Consider the following 20603-nt stretch of genomic DNA (forward strand, 5'->3'; position numbering starts at 1 on the left):
GGGATCTGAAACTGAGCAGACCTGGATTGCTAGTCATAGGGTCCCTGAGCTGAAACCTGGAGTTGCAGGTGGGCCTGGATTTCCCCTACCTGCCTCTGGCAAAGTGGCCCAGGACCTGAAATTGGAATAAGAGACTGTCTAAGATGTGCCACGTGTAGGATTCGTTATCCCAGAAGTGTGTGTGTGTAATATGTGGTGACCTGGCTGGAGGGCTGAGTCCCAGAGGTGGAGGGACTAGAGCGTGCACAACTGATGACATGCAGCAAAAGCCACAGGGAGGCAAACCTGCGGGGTGTGGGACCCTTCGCTAGCCGGAAAAGCTTTTTTCACTGCTGCCAGCCTGGAGGAGGGGAGGGACAACCGTGAAAATGTCCGGGACTGACGACCCTTTCTCTCCCCCATCTCCTGCCAAAAGAAAGCCCAAGAGACTTTCAAATCTGCCACTTTACTTCTGCATGAGGGGCCTGGTCCAAAGGGTCTTTGGTGGGCTGGGGATCCAGCTCCCACCCTGTATAGAAGAGCTTAAGGCCTGATCCTCTGTGGTGCAAATTGGTGCAGCTCCATGGAGTTCAATGGAATTAGCCAGTTTACCCCAGCTGAGAATCTTGCCTTTAGCCTCATTTGTCATCTTGGACCCCAGCCATCAGCTCTCCTGAGCCATTGCTATTTGGGATGCAGGCTTTTGTACCGTGTTTCAATAAGACAATTAAACCCTCCTTCTTTTATTTTCCGTTAAATGTCACTAATTTTAAATTGTTGCAGCTTGAGGGCCGCAAGCCAAAGCCTCTGCAGTCTCTTGTGTAACGGCAGCCTCCGCGTTGATCAACCGGGAGCAAAAGAGCATTTGTCTTGTGGGAGACAGAGGAGCAGCTGCCTGTGGATGCTTGAAAATAAACCATCGTGGGGGGTGGGGGGTAGCGCTCCAGCCGGAGTGACGCTTCCTGGCGTTGTGCTCCTTGGCAGGAGCAGAAAGGGTCATGCACGTCTCTTGATTTTTTCCTCCCCATTGCAGTGGTGCTGGAGTGGGGGGCAGGGTTACGGGTGTATGGCTGGATGGGGACGGGGACTGGAAGATTTCTGAGGGGTCAGACTATTCAGCTGTACATCAGCAGTTTGAATCCAGTCCGTGTTGGCAGAGGCTGATGCTTGGCTTTCAAAGGACTCTAGGGGACACACCCAAATTCCATTGAAATTCAGTAGGAATTGGGTGCCTAACTCCCTTTGATGTCTCTGAAAACCAGCCTGGAAGTGTCCCTCCCTGCCTGGTGTCCTGCATGAAGTGAGTTGCTGGTTTCCACCCAAATTCTAGAGGGCAGTTGTGCATGTCACATGACCCACCATCACCATTTGCAGGAGGCAGTGTAGCACTCGTATGGGAATGCCAGGGTTAGATTTACCTGTGCCCTGTCTCTTTAAGGATTGAAGGTCTGCTGAGGTGGTGAAAAGGGAGGGGACTGTTACAGGGTGCAGGTGTGGTTGCAGCTACAGATTTTGGAATGTTCCAAAAAGATTTTGCAACAATGGGGATGGTGCAAGCAGGGGCGGGGTGGTGGTTTTGTTTCTGGGATGCTAAGCTTAATAAAACTCCAGCTTTAAAATTGTCCATGGTCTGGATGTCTAACATGAGCACCCAGGTGGGTGATGGTAAGAGAAGCCAAGAGTTAAATAGGTCTGGAAACCGAATGCTGCTCGAGGCCGCTGAGGCATGCGGGGTGGCCTGAGTCATCCAGTATTACAATAGTTTTCTTTATCATGTTGTTATTGTGTGAATTGATTGTACAAGGAATCTGGCATTCTTTCTCCTGCAGTCAGGTGGCTGGAAATACTCATGCTTAGGGATTATACCACTTGGGCTCCAAATGAAGTCAATGTGGCATGTGTAAAGCAAACGCATAAATAAATAGAGAGCACAGCCCAGCAACAAGAATCTGCCCCATTGACTCAGCCCTGCAGATAAGGCTCTCTAGGAAATACAACTCCGTGAAGAGTGGAGCTGAGAATACAGACCTAGCAGAGAAATGCTGAAGCTTGACATTGGTGTAACATGATGCCTAGATTCCATAGTAAGTAAATCTATATAATGGTAGAAAATAAAGGCACTGAGGCAGGACCTTGTAATCCTAGCCCCCCCCCGCGACAGGAGTTTGTCCAATCTGTTCTTACAAACCTCCAGTGCTGGGGATTCCACAACCTCCCCGGGAAAGTCTGTCCCAGAGCTGAAGTACCCTCAGAGGTAGAAAGCTTTTATTATGTAATCTAAATCCCATTCGCTGCGGATTAAGCCCATTACTACCTGTCCTACCTCAAGTCAACATGGAGAACAATTGATCAAATAGGTTAAGGGCTGTTATAAAGAGGATCGTGAAGACTTATCAGCCCCCCACCTCCCCAGTCTCTTTTCTCAAGACTAGACATGCCCAGGTTTTTTAACCTTCCCTCATCTGTCGGGTTTTCTAAACCTTTTATCACTTTTGTTGCTCTCCCCTGGACTCTCTCCAGTTTGTCCACATCTTTCTTAAAAAGCAGTGCTCAGAACTGGACAAAATTATTTCAGCTGAGTCCTCATCGGCAGTGAGTAGAGTGGAACAAATACCTCCCCTGTCTTACGTACAACATTCCTGTTAACACACCCCAGAATATTTGCCTTTTCTCAACTGCATCACATTAACTCATATTCAGTTTGTGAACCCCTGGAGTCCCAGATACTTTTCAGCAATATTACTGCCTAGCCAGTTATTCTCCATTTTGCAGTTGTGCATTTTCCCCCCTTCCTAAGCGTAGTACTGTGCACTTGTCTTTATTGAATTTCATCTTGTTGACTTCAGACCAATTCTCCAATTTGTCAAGGCCATTTGGATTCTAATCCTATCTCCAAAGTGCTTGCAACCCCTCCCCATCATGGTCTCACCTGCCAATTTTATAAGCACACTCTCCACTCCATTATCCAACTCATTAATTAAAATAATGAACAGTAGTGGACCCAGGACTGATCCCTGTGCGGCCCCCACTAGATGCATCCCCCCAGTTTGACAGCAAACCACGGATAACTACTCTTTGAGTATGGTCTTTCAACCAGTTTTGCATCCGCTGTTCCATGGTTTCATGTTTATTCGCTTGTAACCCTTTCTGACTTCATTCTTTTACTTGGCATCACTTAACCATCTTCTTTTGTGTGTTGTACTATTAATATAAACCAGCCCAGTGCTGTGTTGACATGATAGAGGTATTTACCCCAGTTAATAAACTGTGGTGTGCTTTTCAGAGGAACAAGCAAACCTTATTATTTCTCTGAACAGCCCAGGGAGGGTGGGATGTTAGATCACACGTTTTGGGGCAAATTCAGGATTGCGGGTGTGTTGGGGTCACCCTGCAGGCAGTAACCAAGGCTGGGGCTGTAGACAGGCTGCTGGGGTTAGGGCTGCAGAACCAAGGCTGTCTAGCACACAGACACTCAGGGCGTGATCTGCATACTTGTAGGCTGGTAGCAAGCGTCGCAGACTGGGAACTACAGCAGCAAAGCTTTGTAAGGCACCCAGGGATGCAGGACAAGTCATGACAGAACCTTCACTGGTTTGGATTTCACCCTGTCACACCCACTTTATAGTAATTTCATGTAGACCACATTTCCCTAGCTTGATTTGAGTATGGCTTTTGACATTCCCATAAACAAGATATATCATGTCTACAGATTCCCCTCCCCTCCCCAGCTAGGCCAATAACCCAGATGATCGTCACTCAACATGGAAGGTACTCTGTAAATCTAAGCTACTGCTTTATTTTCCCCTAAGTTCTGGCCTGCTGAGTTCACACTTCATTTATTGTACAAATCCAACCCAACGCCCTGTGCTGTGCGAATTGGTGTCGAGGCTCAGTTTTAGCAAAGGAATCTCAAATCCTCAATGTTCTGCAGACAGCATGGTGCTTTGGAAGGAATGTGTTTTGCCATATGGGAGTGGGCGTTTCAACAGATTATTATTTGGCTTTTAACTACCAAGGCCTTTGAATCCAGTATCCCATCGAAGTGATCAAAAACAACCTACTTTGGAACAGATGACTGTAAACAATGCCCGAGGAAACGCCGTGAGAAAGGCAAATGAAAGCTTCTTCAAAAGAGGTGGAACAAAATCATTGCACAGAACAAATTCAGCATAGTTGCCGTTAATGAGCTCAACATATTGAGCCACTGCTTATGGCGTTACAAACTGACCTCCAATTTTTGCTACTAATGGTAAATGTAAATAACGGGCACCACTTGTAGCAGTAGATTCTACAATGGAGTGTGCTTCGGACAGGCCACCAAAGCCTCTCAACAAAGGTATGTCATACATTTAATAGCACCCTTAGAATTCTTTTGGAAGCGACCGAGAACTCAGAAACACTGACCCCTTCCAAATGTTCTAATTGAGGTACATGGCGGCAGTGCCTGGAAGCCTCAGTTACTAATTATTTGTATTACAGTAGTGCTTGGAGGCTGCAGCCACGAACACTCAATGTGCAAACACACACACAAGGGCAGTCCCTGTCCTGAAGTATTAAAATATAAACAGAGGGTGAGAGGGAAAGTAGAAGGAAGTGACTTGCTCCAGGTCATGGTAGAGCTGGGGCTAGAGCTCAGATCTCCTTGACTCATCAGCCAGCGTGCTACCCACTAGACCACCCTCCCTCTTCCCTTTTGTCCAGCTGCCCTAACCAGTCTGTTCCAGCACTGACACCCCGGATGCACTGTCCTACTCTGCTCACCTCACGGCCTACATTCAGACTGGCTCTGTGGAGGTGGAGGGGAACCAAACAGCAGGTACTAGAGTGACCAGACAGCAAGTGTGAAAAATCAGGACGGGGGTGAAGGGTAATAGGTGCTTATATAAGACAAAGCCCAGAATATTGAGACTGGCCCTATAAAATCAGGACATTTGGTCACCCTAGCCCAGGGGTGGCCAATCTGAGCCTGAGAAGGAGCCAGAATTTACCAATGTGCATTGCCCAAGAGCCATATTAACACGTCAGCAACCCCCCCGTCAGCTCTCCCCCCGCCCCCGGTGTCTCCCACCTGCCAGCAGACCACTGATCAGCACCTAACCCTCCATCCCTGTGCCTCCCGCCTGCCGCGATCAGCTGTTGTGTGGTGTGCAGGAGGCTCGGGGGTGAGGGGGAGGAACAGGGGCACGGCAGACTCAGGGGAAGGGGCGGGGGCCTTGGGGGAAGGGGTGGAGTGGGGGCTGGGGCCTGGGGCAGAGCCAGGGGTTGAGCAGTGAGCACTCCCCCGGCACATTGGAAAGTTGGCACCTGCAGCTCCAGCCCCGGAGTTGGCGCCTATGCAAGGAGCCGCATGTTAACCTCTGACGAGCCGCATGTGGCTCCGGAGCTACAGATTGGCCACCCCTGCCCTAGCCAGTGCTTATATTAATGACAGTTTGCTGAGGTTCCCTGAAGCCAGAGCCCTCCGTGTCTCACCTGCCGCCTACGGTCACTGGCCGTTATCGAGAGGTAAGTGATATACATGATCATTGTATTTCAGTAGCACCTAGCAGCCCCGCTGTGCTAGGCAGCGTACACTCAAATTGCGAAAGTCAGTCCCTGCCCAAGGAGCCTCCAACCTACATTGGCAAGGCAGACAACAGGGAAGAGGTTTATCCCCATTTTACAGATGGGGAGCTGAGGCCCAGAGAGATGAAGGAGCTTGCCCAGGGTGGCACAGGGAATCTGTTGCAGAGCTGAGAACTGAACTGAACCTTCTTGAATCTAACTAGCGCCTTAACCACAATCCCTTCCCACACGGCACTTTCTCTCTGTTAGTTGCATGCTATGTCTACCACAGTTGCTACTGAGCCTCACAAAGCATTTTCTTTAGCATGGTTAAATGCAGCCCTTGAGTTACTCACGCAGCCTCCATGGTATCATGGGGTGACACGACCATAACCTAGGGCCTTAGTGTCTGAGAGAATTAAATCATCCTAGTCCAGATTGTCTAGTGTAGGAGACAGCCCCTTGCAATCCCTCCTGAGCAGAGCTGGGCTTCTGTAGCCATTCATAGGGTGCTCTTGTGACGTGGCTGGGCCATGCTCCTCTTGGGAAGGCGTGGAGATGTTGGATATGTTGGCTGATGCACCAGCTGAGAATCAGGCCCACAGACTGTAGTGGAACTACACAGGTTTACACTGCCTGGGGATCTGGCCTGTTGGCTTCAGTGGAGCGATGGCTGACGTACACCATCTGGGAATCAGCCTCCAGTTACTCTCTCATTCTTTTCTCTGCATTGCCCATGACCAGCGTTCAGTGATGCAAGTATTAAGGTTGTATTATTACCAAGTTTTATTAATATTTTCCATTCTTTTTGTTTCATAGCTGATAAAAAGAAACTCGACTAAAAGCCCTTAAAGCAGATATCAGATGATTTAATTAGCAGACATGTATTGTGGGGGGAAAAATTGCACATAATTACCATGTGACATTCACTGGAAATGAGTAAATGTTTTCATCTCCTAATAATTACCAGTTGACTCACTTACACACACTATATTAAATCAAAATCTCTACAACACAGTCTTAGGTTTTTTTAACCTTGAGCTTCTAATAACACACACGCTGCCAAAAAAGAAATCAGCTTAATTAAGGGACGACAACCTGGCGAGATGTTTTAGGTGTTAACTTAATTTTTTCTATACCGACTTCACCATATACTGCAGATCAGACCCTCCCCACGGATACAATAATTTCAAACTGGAGATAAGCAAACTATTGGCCATGAACAGTTTGTTCACTGAATTGAACCTTTTCTTTTACCTCTTTACAAACTGGTGCAAAACCAAGATCACGCTTCCCACAAATCAGTTCATTGTCTGAAGTTCTCTGAGGTCAATAGGAGCTGTTGGGTGCTCAGGACTTTTGAAATAGGAGACAGGTGTCTAAACATGAATTTGGGAGTTAATTATAGTATCTTGGCCAAATTTCTCCATTGAAAATACAGAATCACAGGATGAGAGTTTATACAATTACAGTGTTCATGCAGCTTGCCTGCTGGTGCACTGCTAGTGATGCCTGATCCAGTTTGTCTCATTATTTCCTTGTGCTCCCCTGTCTGTCTGTCTCCATCTGTTATCGCTTGTCTTTGCAAGCTCTTTGGAGCAGGGACTATCTATCTTTGTGTTTGTACAGTGCCTAGCACAATGGAGTCCTGATCCATGACTAGGGCTCCTAGAAGCTATGATCATACAAATAATTTAATAATAATAATTCTCTGAGTATTCTCCTATGAAACACTGAAAAGATTACTATGAAAGATTACCATTCAGAGGTGCGTCTCTCTGCAAAGGGGGAAAGAATACTTTGGGATATTTACCAAATAGGTCATTATAAACTAATTTAAATCTAGCACATTATAGAAAATAATAAGAATATCTAGCTTTTCTATAGCACTATTCATCAATAGATCTCAAAACACTTTCCAAAGGAGACAAGTGTAATTATCCCCATTTTACTGATGGGGAAACTGAGGCACAGATCTGTATAGGTCTAGATTCTCAAAGGTATTTAGGCACCTCACTCCCTTTGAAATCAGTGGGAATTAGGCACCTAAATATCCTTTGAGGATCTGGACTGAAGTGACTTAATATATGGAGATATACCTATCTCATAGAACTGGAAGGGACCCTGAAGGGTCATTGAGTCCAGCCCCCTGCCTTCACTAGCAGGACCAAGTACTGATTTTTGTCCCAGATCCCTAAGTGGCCCCCTCAAGGATTGAACTCATAACCCTGGGTTTAGCAGGGCAATTGACTAATGTCACCCCACAGGCCACTGGCAGAGCAGGGATTAGAACCCAGGTCTCCTTAGCACTCAAGAATGTACCTACTTTAAGTACATGAACTGTTCAATGGGACTACATGCATGCTTAAAGTTAGGCACTAGCTTAAGTATCTTGCTTTCATGAATCTGGGTGAGCAATAATTCACTAATGATGCCCTAATGGCATTGCCAAGAGACTTCTGAGCAATAGTTCAAAGTGTATTATCAGAGCGAAAACCAGTTTATTGATTATAAGGCCTTTATCCCATTCACAAGCCTGAAAATATCCACAAATCTGAATGCTCCACTTTCAAATTTCACCCAATGGCAGAGTGGCTGCAAAATCACTGAATGGGTGACAGGGGATGGAGCACTTGATGATTACCTGTTCTGTTCATTCCCTCTGAAGCAGCTGGCATTGGCCACTGTTGGAAGACAGGATACTGGGCTAGATGAACCATTAGTCTGACCCAGTATGGCCCTTCTTATGTTCTTAATACTCTTGACTTCTACTTATGCAGACTAATAATAGTGACATCTTGTAATTTATGAAGGCAGATCCTCACTATGGCTCTCCTTCAACTGTCCATATTGTTCAGCAAAACACTTCAGCACATGCTTGAATTTAACTTAAAGTTGAGCCCAGGATAAGGATAGGATTCTCAAGAGTGGTCCCAGTTCCCATCTAGGGTCAATGGAGCGTGGGTACCTCACTTCTTAATGAGCTTTTGACAGTCCTACCCTGATGGCTTTGGATTTAAGCATCTGCTTAAAAGCTCTGCTAAATTGTGGGCCCTGGTGATTTTACAGCAGCTGAGGATCCAGCCCTTTACTTTGAACTGGATCTTAAAGCTGAACTGCAAATGATGACCGAGATTAGAGAGAGAAGACGTCTTTCTAGCATTCTGCTGTAACTCCATTGAGATTTAGTTCTAGTGGAGAGTCTTTATGATGCTGGGACCTTGCTGCAGGAGGGTCCCTCTGCCACACACTCCTCAGATCCCCCCCACTGCTACCCCCAGTTCCGCTCCCCTGGCGGTAGCAACAGTGGCAGTGCTAATGGAGACAAGACACCAGTGGCCACTGGTAGCAGTGATCACAGTCCCTAGAGCTGCTCTGAGCAGGTTAGGAGGCCTGGTGCTTAAAATGCTTGAGATCCAGGGAGTCCTGTATTGACTTTATCTCCTGCTATGCCTACTGGTGAAACTGCACCCAAGGTAACAGCAGCTGGCGATTTGTAGAGAGAGAAAGCTAGTGTAGAGACACAGCCTAAGAGAACAAGCTTCAAACTTTTCTTCTCCTTGCGAGGGCAGACTTCCCACTTCTCTTAAGTAAGCAGATGAGACTCCTTTATTATTTAATTAATGGAATCTGTTGGAAGTGTAATTAAATTTACTGTCCTCCAACAAAAGGGTGTTGCTGCAACCCCAAATAAGAATGGAAAGATCTATGATTCAAATAATGGCCTGATCCTACTCCAACTGTTGTTGATCCAAAGACTTCAGTGGGACTTGGATTGGGCATTAGGTGACCATGGTGTCTTTCCACATGGCATTGAAGGGTGGAGCCTAAGCTTAAGGTAGTTTTTAAAAAACAGCCAATCAGGAGAGCCTGACAAAAGGTTACTTGACATATCTGGAGTCACCAAGAGAGAGGATTGTGGGTAATGGGTATTCAGTTATAATGAATAAGAGATACAGACCATTTTTCTCCCCACCAACCTTCCAGTTGCTCTTAACTCCAGAGAGACAGACCTAGATGAGATTTCAAAGATACTGGATTGTGAGTACTACCAGTTATCACAAACAGTCATGTCTTTGTTGTAACTCAGTGTTCTGCCAGTACTACCAAGACCTTAGAGTCAGTTTTCACTAATAGGTTTTCTGTATAAGCCATTTAATCTTCATGTTTCCTCTACAGCACTTTGTGATTGTAGACAGGAAAAGTGAGATCCATAACTACAAACCAACATAAGAAATAACAGCATGGACTATCTTGAGTTTACAATGCCCATTCATCTCTTTGCATCCAACAGCTATCCCAGGAGTTTCACAAGCACTCTCTTGTAATTAGAGCTGAGTGCATCATTTGCAACAAATGATGAAGCCAATGAACTCTGCCTCTTTTCCTGTTTGAGAATTGTCCATGAACAGATTGAACAACAAACACATCTGGGAAAAATCAAGGTTGTTCACTGAATAATTTCTGCAAAGAATTCTTGGTCTACAGCTTATTCCTGAGCAGTTTGTTACCAATATATGCTACTTGAAATTCAGGCTGTTTTAATTGGACCATGTGGGTCACATGCTCTGCTTTCTCTTCTCTGATTGGCTAAGTGTAACTCTTAGACTTGAGTTTCCATTGTGAAGACTTGTGATTTATGAAAGAAAAATAAACTTTCTGCAAACCCTCCCTTTCCATAATTACTTTAAAATATGCCGTTTCTATGAAGATTCTTTCCAGCAAACACACAGTGGAATTAAATGTTCTAAAATTCACATGGATATTCACTTTGAATTTTTTCACAGTACTCACCCAGTCCTAGTTGTATTACAACATCTAGGAGCAGAGCTTTCCCTAGGCCAGGTTGGATCCATGCAGTGAATCATGCTGCTATCCTCCTCCTATAGACAGGATGTCACAAGCACTGCACCTGCATCCATTCAGCCAGTCCTCCTAACTGCATCTCACAGTGCAGTGCCTCTGGTTCGGAAATTACCTTGGCAGTATTGGGTTGGTGTTTCACAACTCCTCCAATTCACTGGCACAGCAACAGCTGCAAGGCATTCTGATGGTAGATGCTTCAAAGCAATTTTGTCAAAAACAGAGTCGTGCGGATACGAGGAAGTAGGTTCTCAGAGGATCCTAATGATTTGGAAAACGCCAAGGCTTCAACTCAAATGCTCAGTGATGGCCAAAAAATCCCAGACCAAAACAACTAGAAAGTTAGGCTGCATAAAGAATAGGATAGAGAATTGAGTTGAGAGGAAACATGTTTTGTTTTTTAGGCATTTTCTGTGGAAAACTTAAAAAGAACCAAAATTATCAGATTTTCAGCTAAAAATTTAAATTTGAAATATTTCAGCCAAACCCTGAAATATTTTCATTCTGAAATGCAGCTATGATGCCTCATGGAAGTTGGAGTTCAGGTGCCGCATGCGCCTATTCTCTATAAGCCAACTCCCTGGTTGAACTACATCTCCCATGATGCACTATGGTCTCCCCTTTTGCTGATGGGAGGCGGTGCATCATGGCAGTTACGTAGATACAGTGCATCATGGGAGATGAAGTCTGGCTGAGGAGCCTGGCCCATAAAAGAAAAATGAAAGCATGAGGCACCCAAACTACAACTCCCATGAGTGATTGCTGCACCATTTCACATTAGAAAAAAAAATCAAATCTTGAGTGTTCAGTTGATTGATGAAAAACTGAAATTTTCTATGGAAAGCAGATAAACTAGATTTTCACAAAAAGTATCTGGAAACCCTTTTTTTTTCTATCAACAAACAATTTTGAGAGAGAACTTTAGACCAGCCCTAACAGAAAATATTATTGCCAATATACAACTGATCATAAGCCCTTGTGTAGAATACTGTTTTCAGGTCTGGGCATCCTCTCTTTCTAAAAGGATACAGCAGGAATAAGGGTGTCCTGAGATGTGATTAGAAACATGGAAATACTTCCATGGGAAGAGAGAGTGAAAAGGCTTGGGACAGTTTCTTCTTAGAGAGGAGAGCAATAAGAGCCAAATAATAAATGGCCTGGAGATATTAGATCAGACATTTCTATTCAACCTGTCTCTCAATACAGAAACAATAGCTGCCAAAGGGAAACACACAGATTTAAAACTTTATAAGAGTGTAAACTTTTTTACTTGGTACTCATTGCCACAAGATGTCATTGAGGCCAAGAGCTTAGCAGGATTCAAAAACAGGATTGAATTAGATGACAAGACTATCAAGAGTTACAATAGCAAGGAAAGGATTAAAAAAAACCCAACAAACACAATGAGGAGTTTGGAAAGGATACAAACTGCTTCAGGGCACAAACCAACCTCTAACTACTGGGGTTTAGGAGGGAATTTTTCTTGGAGGCAGATTATCCCATAGCTGCCTCTGCCGGATTTCTTACACCCTGTCTCTGAAGCATCTGGTATTGGTAACTATCAGAGACAGGATACTAGACTAGATGGACCCTGGATCTGATCCAGTCTGTCAGTTCCTACATTCTTATTGCTTTTAAGCCATGACTCTGAATAGCTGGCTATTTTTGTCAAATAAGATTGAGACATTATGGGTCTTCCCATATGGAGAAGCAGTTTCTGGCCAAGCTGGGCTGTGGAGAGGGAGGGAGTGATGCATGCTTTGGTTCCTGGCTGGATAGAATCTATTGCATTTAATAGAAACTGGCTGCTGCGTCACCCTTTGCCTCTTCTTGCACAATTTGTGTAGTGTCGAGGATTGGCTCTCTGTAGTCTTCCTTCCCCGAGAACCATTGTCATTGTGGTGCTCGCTCCCCACTGACAACAGCCTTGTGGTTTGGCTGGCGTGCCGCCGAGATAAGGAGCTGTTGAATTCTATCTGTTCCCTACACATTTTGCGGTTGGTGTGTGTTTCAGCAGGAGAGTGCAGCGCTCATGGAACACATTTTGGGGCCGCCCAGGAACAACTGACGGTGGAAACACAAATAGTTCCTGCTAAGGGATGGTGTTTGCTTTGATCCATGTGCCAGCCTCAGAGTATCACAACAGTTTCTTCTTTTTCCTTCTGTCAACGTACTTGTTTAAGCTGTTCTCCTCCCCGGTTCAGTGTATATCTTTGGCTTTGCTACGTTGTGCAGGGCCTCTGCCTGTGAGACTGGTACGTGCATACATAGCTGGATATGAGTGAGTGCATCTTGCAGAACCCAATAGGGTGTCTGCAGTGATCGTACTGTGAATATGTGAGCTACAGCCAATATCTGAAACATCGGCTTGTTTAAAGGAAGGACATCAGGGAATGGTGTGACCTCCTGCATGAGCCGAGGGACATTTGTGTCTAGGCCCGTAGGTGGCTTTTTGATAAGGCAGACGTATGCAGTTCATCAGGGGCTCCCTTCTCTTTGCTGTCAGTGAGACGTACCTGCAGTGGGCATGAGTGAGGGGGTGTGCATGAGCTATGGAGATGCCTGGTTAACTATTTAGGTCATTCGGGTTTAATTTGACTGTACATTCTGACATATACAACTCAGGCTGTTATCCAGCATAGTAAGGTCTTTATTTTGGTTGATTTGCCTGTAGCCAATGAGAGAACCCTGTTTTCCCACCAGTCATTCCCCTTCCTTCACCCATTGGTCAGATAGGCACACTACTCTCTGCCCATGTGCCTAGCCATTAACTCCCCTTCTGAGATATCAGAAGGAAAATTGGTCACTTCTGATCTTAGCCCAGATCTTGCTGCTGAGAGACACACATTTCTGGTGCATCCAAGGAATCTTTTAGTACATCAGGTAGAACCAGGAAGAGAGAGTACTCGTGAGTTCTGGGCCCATCCTCTTAATTGACTGCGGGGCATGCGAGGCAGGCGATGCATAGCACGCAATGTGGTGTTGATTTCTTGTAAACATGGAAAGCTGAGTAGTGTTCAGTCGATGCTGTCCCTGGTTATTGTTTGTACATTTTCAACCACAGGAGCTAGTCCGTTTCATACAGAGCAACTCTGCCCCCTCCCCATCTTCACATAAAGATCCCAGATCAGAACTTACCATGACACAGGTGACTGCCCCTGCTTCAATATGCTGCTCACTGGTCCAAGATGCTGCTGGCAGTTGATATTTCCTGCTGTAGTCTAGCACTTTCTTTTCATATAAGGATTTTGGGTTAAAGTCTGCTGCAATAGTCCCTTTTTTTCTGCATCATTTCTCCTTTGAGCAGGCATATAGCTGACGGGATGAGTGGTCGATACTGCCCCAAGTGACGTTTGCATTTCCAATACCGTCAGTCTGTCTCTTGGGTCAATGTGTGCTCCTCCCACTACACAAAGGTCACCACATAGACTCTGCTCAGCCTCCTGTGGAAATGCTAGTGCCCTGGAATAGTGCAATATATTGCCCCAGGGGAGCAGGCGCTATCTGGATGCTGAGTGCGTAGTTAGCATCAGGCAACTCCTGCAGTCAGAGCAGGGAGCAAACGTCCAGAAATTCTCTACTGCTTGCCCATAGCTTTGAAAATTCCCCTGATTTTTAAGAGCATCCCCCTCTGAGCTCCCCGGTTTTCTGATACAAGCTCACTCTTTGCACACCAGCCTGCTTTGTGTGTGAAGATGGATGCCCACAAAACAGAGGTATCTGAAAACAGTGACTATGGGGGGCATGGTGTGCAGTTTTAGAACACTGGTGACAGTGCAGAGTCCAGCCCAAGCAGCTGGGCAGTAGCAGCTTATAGATCTATCTTAGATATTTGTTTGGCCCTGGTCACCGTAGTCTCTGAGCACCTTACAATCATTAATAGATTTATCCTCACACATCTCTGGGAGTGCTATTACCCCCTTCTTATAGGGGTAGACTGAGGCCTAGAGACTTATCCAAAGTCACATAGAAAGTCTGTGGAAGAACAGGGATTTGAACCCTGGTCTGCTGAGTCCTAGGGCAGCATACTAACCACGAGCCTATTGTTCAGCATATGCATAAAATCTGTCATTTAAGTGCAAGAATGCCCCCAAGGAATTATTTCACTGCACCGCCCTCGGCCCCATGTATTGTGGTGCGATTGCTCATGGCAGGAAGGAGGAGGCTATGTTTGTGGGGATGGGATGTTGAAACTCGTTTGCAGGCTCACGCAAAATTGCTAAGGCCAGCAATGAGAACGACAGCTGCGCCACTACAGACAAAGACAGCTGTGCCCATGGCTGGTGCTAGGTTGTTGCTATTAATACATCTGCCCAGGCTGCTTGCCTCTTTTGTTCTGCGCGTCTCCTTGCCCCCACGTGGCTCCTCTGCCCCTGTGTCATTAACGTCTTTTGTGGAGCCGGAGCCCTGCGAATACAAGCTGTTTCATCCTGCTGGGGTCGTTTCTATTAGAACGTGTCAGGTCACACTAATTGCTTTGCTGACCGGGGTAGCTGCTTAAGCGGCAATCCTACATGCCATAGCAAGATGGGTTGGGGGGGTAGCTGCCAGTCCTTCACTTGACCCACACCCCCTTTGATGGTGTAACTGCCTGCAGTAGGGTCTGCCTATCAGGCATCAGTTTGCCTGGACAAGGAACCAGATTCATCACGGGAACAAAGGGTAGGTTACGTCTTACTTTAGTGCAGGTTCAGTCAGCAAGCGGCAATCTGAATGTAACCGTTTCCCTTCCCACTTTTATTAGTCGTTTTTGCGGTGGTTACCAAATTCTGGAAGAGATTCTCTGCCCATCCCACCCCTTATATGTCACTGTGGCAGTGTATGGGGCTAGACAGATGCCTCGAGGGGTTGGGAAGAATTCCCCCATCCCCAAAACAGCCTGGGATCGGCAGAATCAGCCCTGGACAGCTCCTTTTGCAAGCCCTGGTGTAGGGAGAATGCCATTGGGCCGTCTCCATCATGGTGCTACAGTAGTGATTCCGCACCACGAGTGACACAGCCCAATAGGCACTGTAAATTGGAGCAGCCCCTCTGGCTCCTCTTACATCTGTGGGGCTCAGCATTGGTTAGGGGGTTGGATGGTCTCTGTGCTGTTCATAAAACAGCTGTGCTGCTGGCTAGCTCCTGAAAGTCCATGTGGTTGGCTCCATGGATGATGCTCACCTTTGGCAGAACCGAGTAAGCAGAACTGACGTTAGGGGGTTGGCTGCTTGTGTTTAACTGCAATACACCGTCCCTGCAGTGCCAGCACTCACTGTTAACAATGAGCAGTCGTTGAGCTTCCATCCTGCAGCCCCCCGTTCTGGCTGTGTGCTGCGTGAAGTCAGACCCCTCCAGGCACACGAGCTCAGTAAGGAGATCAAGCAATGCCTGCAGGACAGGGGAAAGAGAAAAATATCTGTATTGGCCCTCCGCCCTGTGCAGTGGTCATTATCTCACTGTACTTGCGAGTACTTCTGCAGTTAGAAGTTGATGGAGAGGCCATGCTGGAAATCTCAAGGGGCAGCAAATATAAAATATGTAAACCTGCTCGATGCTGACATGTGGCAAAATGGGATGCAGCATCAGCCAGTTTGTGTATCACAAAGACGCGGGGTTCATGTAAAGCTCACTACAGATCACCACTGTTGACTGCACCAGCGTCTATACACATCTGTCTGTGCTAATACAACATGGTGCCAGCGCTAAGAGACTATGTCAAGATTCAGCAGCAGTACCCACCTTGCAAGGAGTTTGAAAATTCCCGATAGGCTTGGAGGGATAGACTGGACTGAAGTTGAAAGTTAGTCTTATAGGGAGGCTAGGGGGAGGAAGGAATTTTTTATATGAGCTTCTTAAATTGTTCTGGTGTTCCCACCACTAATCAAGAACATGGCACTTGCTTGGCGGATTGACTCATCCGAAATCAGAACTTCTGAGCCAGCTCAATGGAGCTATGTTAACTTACGCCTGCTAAGGATTAGGCCCTCTGACTCTGCAGTGGTGTGGGGATAGAAAGAGGCTTTTACCTTTCGGGGTTCTGGTGGTGAGGAATTTGACACCTCAGCCTCTTCAGAACGTGTAGCCGAGCTCGGAACTCTGTCAGCTGGAAAACCTTGGAAGTTCTTTTGGAGAAGATGTAAAACTGAGTGCTGCTGAGTGCCCGCCCATGGGCATGACCTAGCACAGGGTGGTTTTGTTTGTTTGTTTTGTTTGCAAGAACAGGGCCTGGTTAACCAAATTCTTGACCAGGTGCCAACTTGTGCTATAGCATTCTGCCTTCTTCTTTCCCCTTTGCAGTCTCAGTTACTACGTTATTCTTTGCTGCTCCTCAGTAATGGAGTTGCTGGCTTAGAATGGCTGCCATGTTCCACCCCCAGTGTGAGTGGGTGGGAGGTGCCTATGGGCTGAACACAGATCTCCTGCAATGAAAGGTGTTCTCTCAATCAAAGGGGCTAACAATCCTATATAATTATGGGGGTATAATGCACTGAGTGAGTGAGGAACAAGACGTGCTTGGGCAAAGTACTACTGCGGGGGAAACATACTGGAGACAATGGGTCAGATCCTCAGCTGGTGTAAACTGGTGTAGCTCCACTGTTGCCATGCCAATTTGCATAATCTGTGGCTCTGGTCCTGTCTTTTCATGCACAAAACACTAATTCAGGCTTAATTCTCCATTCCCATGCATTTTGTGGAGTCATTTACACCAGTAGCATTTCACTCTCTCTTTGCACTGTTCTATATTGGCACCGTTATACACCCTTCTCTGCATTCATTCATACAGGTGCAGGGCAATGGGGAACCTGGCCCTACTCCTTACCTCCTTCATCACATTGCAAGTCCTTTGTTTCTTATTTAGAAGGGCGACTTGCAGCAGGTCAATGGCAATGCCAGGAATAAAACCCAGGTCTCCTGACTCCCAGTCCAGGTACTCTGCTCATTAGCCCATGCTGCACCCCACAGTTGTCACAGCAGTCATACAATTCTGAATCCTATTAACCTAAAATGAAGGAAAATCTTCTGATGAAGAAAAATAATCATTTTGACCTTTAATTTAAAAAAAAAAATCCGGGGACCAAATATTTGCAGTTCTCTTGGGTGGTTGCTTCAGATCCATTAACTGCAAAATGATTATTATTACTCACTAAATCTGGTCAAGGCAATCATACGATCTAGCTATAGGCACAAAATTGCCAGGCTTAAAACACTAAGCTATCCAGGAACCAGCTGCTGTTGTGTATGTTCAGTCATGTTGGTGTTGATTTGCACAGACAATACAAAAATAGTTCAGAAGTAAACCCCTACCGGGCCAGCATGTGCCTACCCAGATGTCTGATATTCTGGTGCCCAGCAATATCCAGAAGTGCTGCACACTAAAAAGGGTTGCTAGAGATTGTTTTACTCTTGTAAACAGGAATCCTGAAGAATCACACTGTTAATCCTCAGTGCCAATGAACATGATGATTCACACTCTCTGACTATCCAAGCATTCCAGGCAAATTGTTCCACTACACCTTTGCTGTTATGAGCAGAGAGGGGAAAAAATATTCACCATTGCTGACTGGGGACTCTGGGCATTGCTTGCAGCAATTTGGGGAATCTATCTATCTGTCTGCCTGACTATGAATTCTGATTGACATTATGAACTTTCTGCATGTTTCTATCGCAAACTATTAGCTCCGTTTTGATTGCAAGTTGGGCCTGTGCCCTCTGCTGTCTTTTTACCTGAGTATTGGACTGAAATCCCAAGGGGTGTTGACCCAGGGTTAACAGTGGTGAGTCATTAAATTTTGATGGTCTTCTAGTCAAATGGAGTCACTCTAGGTTGATAAACTGGCTGTTATGTTTTGCAGCGGACACACAGAAGTTAGATAAACACAAAACACTCTTGTTGAAAGGTTGCAATGTAACATGACTGTATTTCTTAGAATCCAGAATAAAACACAAGAACCCAAAACTCAAGACAAAACAGGCTGCTCCCTTAAAAAAAAAATAGAGAGGCACAACTCACCCAACCTTACTGTAGCTGTTTGTCTGCAAACTGACTGCTGCTATGCCCGATCACATTCATCTCTACAAAGCCCCTAGTCTGCAAGCAGGACTAGAAAACCCCCTGAGAATTTTAAAGTGATCACAATTTTAACACAGTTTTCAATCCATCATGTTAGCTACTGCTCAGAAAAACCAGTCCAAGTTGGTAACTAGGCAACTGGTCACCTGACGGGGCTTGAGGGTGATGTGATAAAGGGGTATGGAAGTCTATGAAAGGACCAGGTCTGCTCAGAGCAGCTGTCACTCCCCGACCAGAGCAGGAAGAGAAGTATGCGCTGGAGGAGAAAAGTCCAGAAAAGGGGACTCTGGTCAGATCCCACAGAATGCTCAGGAGTGACGAGGAAACTGAGGCAGGGAAGAGCATAGAAGTATATGTTTTTTGCCTACTTCTGCATCTCTCTTGAGCTGTCTAAGGTGAAGAGCGATTGGGTTCAGAAATCCTTCAGCAAAGCCGGTCTCCATTTGCTTCAATGATCACGAGTCTCTGAAGGATTGAACTGTAAACTAGAGTGTCCATAAAGTGGAGCTCTGAGGAAGGTGAGCTTAAGGCCAGGGGGTCCACACAGGGCCTGGAGGCCTAGGGCTGTTGGGTCCTACTTCCAGATGGGTACCAGACAGAGAAACTGTGTCCTGGAAGTGTGCCAGGGAGCCTCCCCCCCCATCCCCCCCCCCGCAAAAGGCAGTGACTGAAGTCTGCCCAGACAAAGGTAAGCTTATGAATGCACATGGGCGCAGCATGTGGGTTTAAATACAGCTACCTGTCCAGCAGGGGGAGCGTGACCAGGGCTGTGATGCTGCTGTCAGACAAGTGAAAATTACTTTGCCTGTACAAAAAGGAGGAGGAGTCCTTGTGGCACCTTAGAGACTAACAAATTTATTTGAGCATAAGCTTTCATGGGCTACAGCAGTTGCAGGCAGGGCTAGACTTTTGAAAGTGATCATTACTCACAACAGCAACCAGATTTTTCTGGTGCCCCAGAATAAGTAGCTAGATTTTTCAAAGCACTCAGCAGATTGGGTCCGGACTGAGTACTGAGTGCTTCTGAAAACCTGGCCCTTATTTAGATGTCAAAATGGGAGCTAAGCGCTCTGGCAAATGCCCCCCTGCCCCTTGTGGGTGCTGAGCCCTTGAAAATCTGGTCCTGAGTTCCTTTAAATCTGGCCTGACCTCTCCTTAGTGGCTGAGGTGTATTTTGTGTTGGGTGGGGAAGAAGGGTTAGTGGATTGAGCAAAGGAGCCACTTTTTATGTTCATAGTTGTTTTTTTCTTATGTACGTGTTTGATCTTTGCCTGACTGTCTCCTCCCTGGGTTCCTTCTGCCATGGCAAATGGGGAAGAGGGTGGGGCTCAGGGCTTCCTGACCTGACACAATATTTTTTTGTTGTTTTTAACCCTTTCCTCTCTAGTTGCTGCGTTTCTACAGATAAATAAATAATATTTTGCTTGTCGGAAACTGCTCTGTGTTAGTGCGTTTACCTAGTCCTGGGGAATGCTTAAAACTTTTGCCTACAGAGCTTTGTTAGTCAGGGGTGTTATTTTTCCTACCCCTGATTGACACAGCTGTTCTGGCAAAAGCCCTACTAGAGATGCAGTTATAGCAGCAAAAAGGTACTTTTCTGGGTATAGCTTATTCAGGGAATTGATATAACCCATACCAGCAAAATCACTCTCTTACTGGTATGAGCTCTATCTCCATGAGGAGGGTTTGCCAGTAGAGCTTGACTGGTAGAGGTTTAGCTTTACTGCAGAGGTGGGCAAACTACAGCCTGCGGGACCGTCCTGCCCATCCCTTGAGCTCCTGGCCGGGGAAACTAGCCCCCGGCCCTGCCCCTGCTGTCTTCCCTCCCTCCCCTGCAGCCTCAGCTCGCCGTGTCGCCAGTGCTCTGGGCGGCGGGGCTGCGAGCTCCTGCCTGGCAGCGTGGCGGCATGGCTGCCAGTCCTGGTGCTCTGAGTGGTATGGTAAGGAGGTGGGGAGCGGGGGGGGGGATTGGATAATGGGCAGGGGATTCTGGAGGGCAGTCGGATGGGGCAGAGGTTCTGGAGGGGGGCTGTCAGGGGATGGGGAACGGGAGGTTGGATAGGGTTGGGATCCCAGGGGGGCGGTTAGGGGCAGAGGGTCCCGGGAGGAGGTGGTCAGGGGACAAGGAGCAGGGGGGGTTGGATGAGTTGGAGATTCTGAGGCG

General features: G+C 46.5%; 1 protein-coding gene and 1 long non-coding RNA gene across 3 annotated transcripts in view; one reads left to right on the forward strand and one right to left on the reverse strand.

Annotated features, from left to right (window-relative positions):
• Positions 1-16486: 16486 nt before the first annotated feature.
• Positions 16487-18539, reverse strand: LOC123366850. Its single transcript, XR_006578211.1, has 3 exons — positions 18380-18539; positions 17189-17368; positions 16487-16787 (listed from the first exon to the last, which is right to left on the reverse strand). It is a non-coding gene; the product is annotated as an uncharacterized LOC123366850 (long non-coding RNA).
• A 130-nt stretch (positions 18540-18669) lies between these two features.
• The window catches only part of SLC24A3 (solute carrier family 24 member 3), a 380232-nt gene continuing 378298 nt past the window's right edge, over positions 18670-20603 (forward strand). For both annotated transcript variants that reach the window (XM_045010656.1, XM_045010657.1), the window contains exon 1: positions 18670-18957. The gene's annotated coding sequence lies outside the window, so the exon portion shown is untranslated. The remainder of the gene's footprint in view (positions 18958-20603) is intronic.

The sequence above is a fragment of the Mauremys mutica genome, chromosome 3, assembly GCF_020497125.1.
Source record: "Mauremys mutica isolate MM-2020 ecotype Southern chromosome 3, ASM2049712v1, whole genome shotgun sequence".
Lineage (NCBI taxonomy): Eukaryota > Metazoa > Chordata > Testudines > Geoemydidae > Mauremys > Mauremys mutica.